A 12,881-nucleotide genomic window follows, 5' to 3' on the forward strand; every position below is an offset into this window, starting at 1 on the left:
ATAACTATAGCATAGGGTCAGATTGCCCACGTTCCAAACCAGAGGTGTAAGTGATGGTTTATGAGGACTTGGCTAAGAAAGATGGAAAGAGGCTTCATGGAAGAGGTGACGTTTATCCTAAGGTTTGGATGATATATAGGACTTCAACAAATATAAGTAGAGAAAAGTAAGAATGAATAGCGTGACATTAAACAAGAGAAAGAAAACAACTGGGCCTTTTAAGCAAATGTCAAGTGATCCATACTGAATTGATAATAAAACAAGTGAAGAAAAGTTGGGAGACTTAAGCAGAAAAACATGGAGCGAACTGGATTGAGGAGAATATTGAATGCCATGCTAAGGAATTGCAACTTTCTAGGAATGTGGAATTGAGAGTCATCAGATTTTTTTTAGATCAAGGGAATAAATTTTAACTAGAGGTTTTCAAAATAAAATTGTACCGATAGAAAAAAAGTCACGATTGGGAATTCCCTGGCAGTCCAGTGGTTCGGACTTGGCGCTTTCACTGCCGTGGGCCCAAGGGTTCAATCCTTTGGTCTGGGAACTATGATTCCACAAGCCGAGTGTGGCAAGTCTAAAAAAAAAAAAAAATCACCATTGTCAGAGTCATGTCGAGCTGCTTTCTACTTCCAAATCTTAAACTTGTTAGTAATATGAATAAGTCTGTTTCTTCTTCTTCTTGTGCCTCAGTTTTCTCACATGGAAAAATTAGGGATAATTACTTTTCTATCAGGGTCCCTGTGAGAATTTATTCAGGTAATACATGCAATGCATCCGAACAAATACATTCTTTCTTTATTTTTCTCCAAAATGTTAATGAATGGGGAATTGAAGACTGGAAGTAGAAGGATAAAATATAAATGTGAAATTAGGTAGTAACAGAATATTAATATTTTATTTTAACATAATTTTGTATAAAATATAATGTCTTCAATATAGACTACATGTTTATAAGATATAGATGCAGTAGAATATTTAGCTGGTCTTGTTTACCCTACCTCATTTCAAAATCATGGATGAAAATTGAAAATTGTACTTTAGTAGTGTGATGAATTGGTCAATTGGGATTGACATGTATACACTGATGTGTATCAAATTGATGACTAATAAGGACCTGCTGTATAAAAAAAAATTAAATTAAATTAAAAAAAAAGAAAATTATACTTTAGTTTCAATTCATAAACCTTAACCACATATAGAATATGCTCTAATATTTGTTTACACAAGTTGAATGAGTCTCTTTCTCAAGTATTGATACTTAGTGTTGTCTCAACTTAGACAACAGCCTATTCTACTTTGGCAGATTTCAGAACAGCTTTAACCCTTTAAAAAATATATATATTCCCCCCCACACACATACATATATCTAAGATTGTATTTTATATGATCTTTACATACGCTGCATATGAAATAGCATAAGCAGGTCAATCAATTTGTGAACTTGTTGTTAAATGTTAACACAGTTCCCAACTCTGATATGAGCAGTTTGAAGCATGTATTACATTAAGTTCATTTTTTTCTACTTTTCAATTCAAGGAGTGCATTAAAAAAATCAAAATGGTCACTGTGAATGACTAAATGTCTCCTGTCACAGTACCTGATTCAGCATCCCATTTATAGCATCCCCCACCAAAAATCCTCTTTAGTGAATTGCACTGCCTTTTTGAAGATTAGGTCATTAATAAATAATGTGACTTCAGATTTTACCGATTTGGCTGTGTTTGCAGAGGCCACCAACTCTGTCAGAGGATGTCATCTGGAGATTGTTATAGGAAGGATGAGTGGTGTTGAGATAAAAACATATGTAAATAAATAAGATTAATGAAATCTAAAACAAGTATGTCCTGAACATTGCCAAATCTGATTCTCAAATTTTGTCTTCTCAAACCTCTCCCCTACCCATAACCCTCTCCACCACACCCAAATCTTCTATTGGGAACGTCCAAGATTGTGAACTGAAGCTGTTGAGGGTCTGAGACCAGAAGCCTGAGCAACAAAGGATAACAGAGCAGGGAGTGGCAAGGGCATGGGACACGGCTGAGGGACTGCAGGGCTGCAGGGAACATCTACACATAGAGGACGCCTTTCCTATCTGGAGAAACATGACCTCACCTGTGCCCTCAGAGTAATGGCTCTCACATGTGAGTTCTGTGTACACATTCCTGCATCCTGCAGAGTCTCAGGAATACCTGGTGGGTCTCTGCTTGTCCTGAACAAGACTTATTTCCAAACTTAGAGATTTGAGTTTGGAATCATTCCTATATTTTTAAAACATTTACTCACTTTATGGCGGTATAACTGACATACAAAAAGTTTTACATGTTTAATGTATACAGCTTGATTGGTTTGGAGATTAACATACGCCTGTGAAACCATCACCACAGTGTATGTCATAAACATATCCATTACCTCCAAAAATTTCCTCCTGCCATCTTTATTTATTATTATCACTTTGGGGGGGTGATAAGAACACTTAATGTAAGATTTAGCCTCTTAGCAAATTTTCAAGTATACAATGTTGTTTACTATAGTCACCATGCTGTACAGTAGACCTCATCTTGTATAACTGAAACTTTGTACCCTTTGACTACTCCCTCCCCTTACCCCTCTCGCAAGCCCCTGGCAACCGCCATTCCAATCTGTGCCTCCTCCATCACGTTCACTAAACCAAGGATATCTCTATAAATGTGGTGGGGTTTGTACTCACATATGCTGAAGGCTGGGATGGATTTTTGCCAAAGAAAGTAAGACGTTTCATTCATTTCTGAGTGGCCAAGCTGCCCTTGGAAGTCTGCAATAGTTCTTTTGCTCGAAGAAAATAGGCCATGCATCAACTTTCACCAGGGGAAGTTTATACAATATAAATTCTGCATCTATTCTAGAAATACACAATCCAAATAACTATGTAAATATATTGTGATAAGGTACTGAAAATAGATGGACAGAGGAAGACAATGAGGAAGGGGATATATCCAGTCTTGGATTTCTTTCTTTTTACTTCATATCTTCCCTCCCCATTCTTCACACCTCTTCTTTCTTTGTTCTCCTTTTCTAATAATTCCGGGATGGAAATTGCTACAGGTGCAAGATATTTAAAGTATACAACATGATGATCTGATATACGTACAAATACATTGTGAAAGAATTCCCACAATGAAGTTAATTAACACTTTCATCACCTCACATATTTATCTTTTGGGTTCAAGTTCTATGTCTTAGCAAATTTCAGTTATGCAATACAGTGTTATCAACTCTAGTCACCATGTTATACATTGGATCCTCAGAATTTATTCATCTTATAACTGAAAGTTCATATCTGTTTGCCCATCACTCCCTATTTCCCCCACCCCCCAGCCCCTGGCAACCGCTTCTCTACTGTCTGTTTCTATGAGTTTGACTTTTCCTACACTCTGTTTATCTCATAATCTTCATTGTTATGGAAGATTTTATGAGAAGCCAATAAGCCTCAGATAATAAGAAGGCAGGATGACCACTCATGGGCGTATGCTGTGACTTTGTATGTTTAATGTTAGCCAATGGAATATTGGGATTCTTCTTTTTTTTTTCTTGGAATATTGGGATTCTAAAAAGATAACAAACATGTTTTCTATTAAAGGGACAGTCAGAGAAATTGAGATTGGGAAGGCCCATCCAAGCAAGTTGGCATGGCTGCAACTTATTATTGAAAATTAATTTATTAGAATTCTATATTATACATCACTCTTGAGTCCTTAGTTCATGGTATAGTATGGTGAAAAATGTGTCTTTCACCTGTGCTGGATCCTTCAGAGCTGACAGCCATACCCTGGACCTTTATAACTTCATTAAGCTGACAAATGTCACCTAATGAGACCTCCTGGGAAGTGATTCTGGTATACATTGTCCACAAGGTATATCTAGACATCAATAATAAGTGTGTTTTGTTTTCATAATTTTATCCAGGTGTATTTTGACTTATATTTATCAGTGGTCAGTGTATGAAAGTATTTTATATTGATACCATTCATTATGTATTTGGCTAAAATATTAAGGCCATAATGATAAAGTAGAATTTATTGATGAAACATATTATTGCTCACTATAAATATAAAAAAAAAGAACCTGAAAAAAATCTTTGCAAAATACCTTTAAAATTTGTGCTTCTAAATAAAAAGGAACGTTCTAGCAAGAATTTTTACCATCTAACTTATAGTAATAGTATGTACCAAATAAATTTCAGTGTATTTTTTTTTCAATTATATAAGTACTTAGATGCTTCCATGATAAGAGGCACAGTTCTGGGTGCTATGGAGAGTACTTAAAAAAATGAGACAGTCCAGTGTAGGAGGTGGGCCATGATAAAAAGTAATAATTGTCATACCAAAGTTAGGATAAACCACTAGGAAGAAAAAGATTAAATCCAGATGAGCTCAGGAAAAGCTTCTGGATGGAGATGGTGTTTAGACCAACCTTTGAAGGATGGCAGTTCTGTTTTGAGTCACGTTTTTAGATAATCTATATCATACATCTGATAAACATTTTTCTACTTTGTATTAGTTAATATATCTGAACTGTGCTTTCAGCATTCCTGGCTCTACTTAGTTTAGTCAGCCCTACACAGGTTTGTTTTATGAGCTAAGTGTTTTCAGTTTTACATAGCATACTGTACTATTTTTCTTTCCTAATTTAAAAATTTTATTTTCTGATTCTGTACCTGCCCTTGTTCTTAACCTGAAAATTCTTCTTAAACTTTCACAGTTTTTCTCCTTTTGAAACAGATTCTTATGTTTTCATTCCTTATACATAGGCCTGTTTAAGGAGTTCTTCTGTAACCTCTGTTATATCCTCACTCCCAACATTGTTTTGATTGGAGATCAAAGAAGCAGCAAAGCCAACTTTTCTAAACTCTGATTTCCATCCATCTGGGCATTTTAAATTGGCATATTAACTCATCCTAGTAACTATTAAGACTCGAATATTTTATAACTATTGTAACTATTCTGGCAAAGTAAAAACATTAAGTCCAACAGATAAAGTGAAAACTCTTCCAAGATATGGAAATAATTTCCTTGTGTCTGTAAGTTTTTCAATGGTATAAATGTTATCTTAACTTGAAAATATACTAACTTAAAATATATCACAGAAAAAGTTATAATAATATTATAGAGGATAGATATTTTGAGTTGACTGACAGACTCATTGGAATGTTTTCAATATTATTGCAATGGAAATTTTACTTATAGTTATGAAGGTACTACCACAAAATGAATAAATAAATACCAAATTCTCTCTGTGCTCCATAAGGATATTTCTTATGATAAAATAATTACTTTGCTTACTTTCATAGTTGGTAAAAATCTTGCTCAATGCAAGTTTTCTAAACAATTCTTCCACTGTATTATTAATAGTAATAGTTCCTGGTTTTCTTTCTTTGATTCACATGAAGCACTAAAAGAAAGGCCACAAACTCAGAAATCACCCTATAACAGGCAGCATGACTTGGGTTCTACAACCTTTTCCGTGAGACAGGAAGCAACTGAATGTCTCCATGGCTTTATTGAAAGTTTTTATAAGTCTAGACAAAAACTTACACGGAAACTGTTTGCAGCCCTGTAACTACAGGATGGATGTGTGCAGAATCACTGTCCGTGGAGAGTCAGTAATTCCAATTAGACTCCTGATCTCTGGGAGTAGACCATTTATTTGTTTGTAACTTAGTTACAATTCCAAATATTTTTAGGTCTTGATTTAAGCTTCACTAAACTGAAGATTTCATAAACTAGTAAAAAAGCCTTGGTGTATTATGACTTCATTTTATACTTTAATCCACTTGTAACACTGTATTATAAATTGACATTTTGATATTTTCATGTTTTGATTATTTTTAATCTACATGCAAACAGATTTTATTAACATTTAAATAAGATGACTGTTACATAGAAATGCATGGTATTTGAAATGCTTTTCATAAGATCAGATTATTTATTTTAAAAATACCAATCTCTGTAAAGATAAGGACAAAGTATTAGGCAATAACCAAGATGGCTTTGTAAATCATCAGTAGAGTTTTGTAATTAATCGCCCATTCATACATTTGAAATTGCCTCTTAAATAAAAGGAGTAACAAATCAAACCTATTTGACTTTTGGTAAAGTTTGGTTTAATCCTGTGTGCTGTATCTGTCATTAAATCAGTATTTTAGACCTAATAACGTTGAAATGGTTTATCAGAAGAATAGAAAGTTATCTTAACTAGGATAAGCGACAGAAAACAATCATGGCTATTTTAGGTAGAAAGTGATAATTCAATATAAGGACACGAAAATTCTCTTGGAATAAGTCAATGCCTCCAAAGTTTCTAGAAACAGAAAATGATAGTTTTCAAACTCTCCATTACCCCTGCATACCTGCTATATGACATCTGCTTAACTGTTTTCACCCCAAGCAAATTAACTTCCTTTGCTTCTGTCATCTGGAGGGTTAGTGGATCATAATCTTCCATGTAATAGGTCCAGACTTGGTCTTAATTCTAAGACCAAGGGAGAGACTATTGTTAGCTGTTTGGTACTTTCTCCTGGCCCAATTATTTTTAAAGAGAGGCCAAGGTCATGTTCTGCCCAAACATAATGGGGCAGTGTGATGTGGGATACAGTGCCTGTCCGTATCAGAGATAGTTTTGGGGAAAAGTCAAATCGTGGTGAACTGGGAAGACACCCAATACAAAACTAAATCATAATTATGATCATTATCAGATTTTATCAGCACATTAATGAAAACACTTTCATAACTATTTTGAAAGGACCTCTCATACAAAGAGCTTTCCTGTCGATAGAGAAACATAAGATTAGGTAGATACGATTCTTACTTTCAAAGTGCTTATAATTGGATGTTTGCAGTACTTGATAATTTCTCTAATTACCTCACTGTCTACTATGAGATCATCATATATTCATGGTACAAAATGAATATTTACTAACTTAAAAAGTAATGAATATTTACTTTTAAGTGTACACCCATAGTTATATGTATATGTTACTAATAATGATTTCAGTAGACCAAGCAAACAGCAATAAGGGGTAAAATATTTAAGATGTCAGGGAATCATTAACTTAGGAAGTAGTGTGATTGCTGTTTTACAGATCCAGGATGTCTGTAAGATACAGAAGAGTTGATTCCATAACTATTCTAAAAGGTCAAGAAAGCCAGCTTTTGGTAGTCCATTAACAATTTTGTTCTAATTGTTTTTTAAAATTGTTAGGAAATAAGATCTATACAAAAGTGTGAAGGTGTAGGGAAAGTCACCTCTGGCGAGGCAGTAGCTCCCTTTCGGTCCCTTACTCTCACCTTGTAAAGCTGACGCCTCAGCCCCAAATCGTCCATGTCTTCACATCTCAGAGTGAAAGACAAAATCCGCCCAATGGTCCCAAGACCCCACAAAATCTGCTCCTTCCTCTTGGCTCTCTGAACTGATCTAGAACTTTCTCCTGCCCATACTGCTCCTGACACACTGCTTTTCTCGCTGTCCTTCATTCTTGGAGCTTTTGCATTTGCTGTTCCATCTACCAGAAGTGCTCTTTTCTCAAATTTTTGCGTGGCCCTGGCCCTCATTTTCTTCAGGTCTAAAATAACAACACAGCCACAGCCCAGACTTTTCTATTCTACCTGCTTTATTTGTCTCTGTATCTGGCATGCAACGTATTCACTCAAACTAAAGCATGAGGGACTTAGTTTAACCCAATTACAATTTTTTTTTGTCATAGAGAGAATTTTAGGTCATTTTATAAAAACATAGAACTTACTGAAGTTGTGAAATCATGTTGTGAGATCTTTTTTTTTTTTTTTTAACATCTTTATTGGAGTACAATTGCTTCACAATGGTGTGCTAGCTTCTGCCCTACAACAAAGTGAATCAGCTATACATATACGTATGTTCCCATATCTCCTCCCTGTTGCGTCTCCCTCCCTCCCACCCTCCCTATCCCACCCCTCTAGGTGGTCACAAAGCACCGAGCTGATGAGATCTTTTAAAAGTGTTAGGTTCTTACCAGTTTGGGAGAGTTTATGAGCGATCTACCCTAAAGTTAGTAAATGAGTTGTGATTACTTCACATGGTCATGATACAGATGGTTGGCAAGTTTGGGGATGACCAAGTGTCATTCAACAGGCAACGGAGTGTATGAGATTTGGAATCAGAAGAACAGTGTTCAAATATTAGTGTTGCCACTTCCTTGCTTGTAATGTTGGGCAAGGTCATAAAATAGTACAGAAGATATTAGTAATGGAAGCTTAAAATATATGAATAAATAAGTGAAAGGACTTTTGTAAACCACTTAAACTTATTTATTAAAGGGATGTAGAACTTATAGTATCTGGCTTACTTTGTTGTAGTGAGGATGAGATAAAATATAAAAATGCTCTATAAAGTGAAAAACAATATATATTATTATTATTACTCTTGGTAATCAGGAAAGTAATAAGGTAAACACATAACTGAAAAAAGTTTATACAACCTTGTGTGGGTAGAGATGCTGGTCAACACATTGACATGCACAAGTCTAATAACAATATAATTATGAAAGTATAATAATAAAAAACTAATAATAGTAATATTTCTCTCAGATGACTATGTGCCAGCCACTGAACTAAGAATTCTACAGCATTATCTCTTTGAGTAATTACTGCAATCCTATGAGGCAAGTGACTATTATTATTCCAACTTTGCAAATGCAGAAAATGAAAGAATAAGCAGCCAGAGCACATAGCTAGTGAATGCTTCAACAGTGGCTGGAGTTGGTCAGTTTATTAATCATTTGGTATTGTACACACTCATATTGATATGTTAATCTAAACCCATAACGATATGTACCCTTCATACAGCCAATTTCCATTTCATTTTTGAAAGTGGAAATATAAAAGGTAAACAAATTAACATTTGTTAGGATTCAAAAACAAATACACAAATTCCTACACACATAAAAAAAAGCTGTTGCAATGAGTCAGAAAAGCATGAGGTCAGAAGTGTTTATATAAATTTTTTTTTCTTTATTTTTATTTTTTTTAACATCTTTATTGGAGTATAATTGCTTTACAATGGTGTGTTAGTTCCTGCTTTATAACAAAGTGAATCAGCTACACATATACATATATCCCCATGTCTCCTCCCTCTTGCGTCTCCCTCCCACCCTCCCTATCTCACCCCTCTAGGTGGTCACAAAGCACCGAGCTGATCTCCCTGTGATAAATTTGAAATAAATATACAATAGGTTACATCCTCAGTGGCATTGGTAAATTTTATTGCAGGATGTGCGTCTTAAGGAATTTGCAAATAAAAGTCCTCAAGAGTTCCGGCCCAGCTGTCCCTTGCAGACCATAATGGCTCTTTGGCCCTGTGTTCCTCCAGAGGTCACTGCACCATCTGCCGGGCAAGGCCCCCAGGTGCTGAGGGCAGACCCTGCCTCCCCCAGTGGTGACCTCTGTGCACACAGTGCCTTCCTGGGTCTTAAGAGAGGATGACCCATCAATATAAGTGAGCTTTCTGCTCCCACAGAATTCATAGAACACGCAAGGAGGTGATTATAATTATCCAGACTCTAGAAGTTCCAATATGTCTCTTCTCATGCTTGATTATATGAAAACTAGTAATACAAATTGCTGAAAAACTACTGTGAATGAGGTTGAAACCCAAGGTCTAGAATGTAACAGAATTGCCACTATCTTCGATTTTTTTTTATCATCTGAAAGATCAGCTCCACCGTGAATAACTTTTAGGGGTTGGCTACTAAGTAGTTTTTTTTCCCAGTATGATTCTTAACTTCAACGCTGATGGCAAGAAAGAATTAAATGATTTAAGGGGGTGAAAAAAAGTATTTACAGGGGAAATAGCCATGTGATTGTGAAGGAGCTCTTACATATTAAACGGGACAGTTTTGTCTCTCGTCTCATAGCTACAGAAAAAACAGGAAGTATTTGGAAGGGAAAAATGAGGGTTGGGAAGAGGTGAGGGTGGGACGTCTGGTTTGTCTGTGTGAGACCTCTTACTGGCACTATGCCCAGAAATTTTTTCTTACCCCTTTGAAAGACAGAGGCTGTATAAAAAGCTCTAAAGAGATTGATTTTCCTGAGAAAAGATTTGAGACAGGACAGTCAGGGCAAGTCAGGCTGGTACCGGCCGTGAGAGCAGACCAGACCAGATGCGGGATCCTGGTCAGTGCTGTGAAAAAGGCCAGGAGGAACAGCGAGGTGAGATGCCCAGAGAAGGCACTGACCCTGAGGTCCTTGGAGGACATGGGGGTGGGGGCAGATAGAAAAGGCAGCTTTGGGAAGTGGGAGCAGGGGAAACAGTAGAAAGGGAAAACACCTGTTATTTTAAGCCAGTGATTAATGATCACAAGGAATTGGAGACTTGGAGATGAAAAATAAATGTGAGGGTTTACCTAAAGGAAACAATGAAATATACACAGGTATTTATGTACAGGAGAATTTATTGCAGTATTATTTATAATATTGAAATTTTTAAAGTAATCTGTATGTCTATATACATATATATGATACAGAGAATATATATTGTATACATATATATGATGTATATGTGTGTATGCAAATATAGAACAATACGTAGCCATTAAAATTTATTTTCTAATAATATTTTAAGTCTAAATAAGTATATTAAGTTTAAAAATTCATAAAGCAGCATTTACCCTTATATATGTATCATATATATAAATATATCATACATATACATACATGTATACACATAAGTGAAGAGAGAAGTGAGAGATAATGAAAGAATACATCAAAATGTCAACAATGATTTTCTTTAGATAATGGAATTGCATATGATTTTAATTTACCTTCTCTATGCTTTTTGGTGTTTTTCAGATTTTTTTACAGTACTGGAGTCTGCCTTTATATTTTGTATTTTCTTAATTTGTATCACTTATGAACAATTTTTTAAAGTTTTCAATAAATACTGGATATTATTTTTTTAATTAATTTTTATTAATTTTAATTCAGTTTCTTTTTTATTAAATTAAAATTAAAATGCATATCACTTTCAAGTAGCACACTTAGAATAACCCCATTTTTCTTTTTTCTTTTTTAATTGGAGTATAGTTGCTTTACAATGTTGTGTTAGTTCCTGCTGTACAGCAAAGTGAATCAGTTATACATATATCCACTCTTTTTTAGATTCTATTCCCATATAGGTCATTACAGAGTATTGAGTAGAGTTCCCTGTGCTATTCAGTAGGTTCTTATTAGTTAAATAAAGCATAAAGTTCCCCTGTTCCAGTTCCTCTCAAGCCCCTGTAATCTTTTGAGTCACATCTCTTGGTGGCCCCATATTTATCCATGTTTGTTTTCAATTCTTGTATTAATTATTATCAGGATTCTAAATAATATGTTTATATTTTATACTAGTTATTCTACATATGCCTCTGATTCTTTCTCTACTCTTTATTGAGCAATCCCACTCCTGGATATGAATCCGGAAAAAAATGAAAACACTGTTTCGAAAAGATACATGCACCCCAGTGTTCGTAGCAGCACTACTTACGTTAGCCAAGATATGGAAGGAACCCAAGTGTCCTCATCAACAGGCAAATGCTATATATATATATATATATATATATATATATATATATATATATATATATATACACACAATGGAATATTACTCAACCATAAAAAAGAATGAAATTCTGCCATTTGTAGCAAGATGGGTGGACCTAGAGAATATTATGCTCAGTGAAATAAGTCAGACAGAAAAAGACAAATACCGTATGATATCACTTGTATGTGGAATCTAAAAAATAAAACAAACGAATATATAGAGCAAGACAGAAACAGACTGTGGTTACCAGTGGGGGAGGGAAGGGGGAGGGGCAAGATAGGGGTATGGGATTAAGAGATACAAACTACTATACATAAAATAGAAGAGCAACAAAGATATATTTTACAGCAAAGGGAATTATAGCCATTATTTTGTAATAACTTTTAATAGTCTATAAAACTTTTTATAATCTATAAAAATACTGAATCACTATGCTATACACCTGAAACGAAAATAATGTCATATATCAACTGTACTTCAATTTAAAAAAAGTCAATTTGTGTCATCAGGGTTGTGTTCTTTCTGGAAACCCTAGGGAAAATACATTTCCTGGCCTTCTAGCTTCCAGAGACCACTTATATTTCTGGTACATGGCCACATTCTTCTTGATAACCAGCCAGAAGCATCTCAGATCTCTCTTTCTGACTCTGACCTTGACTTTCATGCTTCCCTCTTTCACTTATAAGGACTCTTGTGATTACAGTGGGTCTATCTGGATAATCCTGAATAATCTCTACATCTCAAGATTATTAACTTAGTCACATCTCTAAAGTCCATTTGGCATGTAAGGTAACAAATTCACAAGTTCTGACCATGAGGTCATGAACATCTCGGGGGTCATTGTTCTGCCTGCCACCATGGCTAAGGATAAAACCCCAAATTTAATTATGTGATTTGCAAAATTACAAGCTACTTAAATGCCTGACTCTCCAAGTCTTCCATAACAAGGATAGGAACTGGTCAGAAATGAATGTGGTCCTTAGACTTGGAATGGGAATATTTGGGCAGACATAGACAAGCCTGAGAAACATTTCTCCCAACCCCTCCAAGCCACCCTTGCTAGAAGCTGCCACCTCCTCACATGTCTAAGTAAACTGCCTCCCTTTCATTAAAACCTTTCTTCAGTTGTTTGTTACCCGGGGAAGGCCTCTTATCCTTCCTTACTTTTTCTACCACTTCTCAGTGTTTTCACGTTCATAAAAAAATCAGATCTCAGAATGTCCCAGAGGGAGAAAGGATTTGGCACATATACCACTTAGGAAAAAGAGAGTGAATATGCTAAAGAGCTCACA

At 35.3% G+C, this 12,881-nt stretch overlaps 1 protein-coding gene across 4 annotated transcripts in view; it reads right to left on the reverse strand.

Annotated features, from left to right (window-relative positions):
- The window catches only part of LOC309647466 (uncharacterized protein), a gene marked incomplete at its 5' end in the record, with an annotated part of 312,977 nt that overhangs the window by 14,861 nt on the left and 285,235 nt on the right, over nt 1-12,881 (reverse strand). For 3 of the 4 annotated variants that reach the window (XR_014256055.1, XR_014256056.1, XR_014256057.1), the window contains one exon: nt 441-574. Of the gene's footprint in view, nt 1-87; nt 575-12,881 lie in introns of those variants that run through there. The other variant, XR_014256058.1, reaches the window with a different exon arrangement.

This window comes from Balaenoptera physalus (assembly GCF_965194825.1).
Source record: "Balaenoptera physalus genome assembly, chromosome: 18".
In the NCBI taxonomy this organism is placed as follows: domain Eukaryota; kingdom Metazoa; phylum Chordata; class Mammalia; order Artiodactyla; family Balaenopteridae; genus Balaenoptera; species Balaenoptera physalus.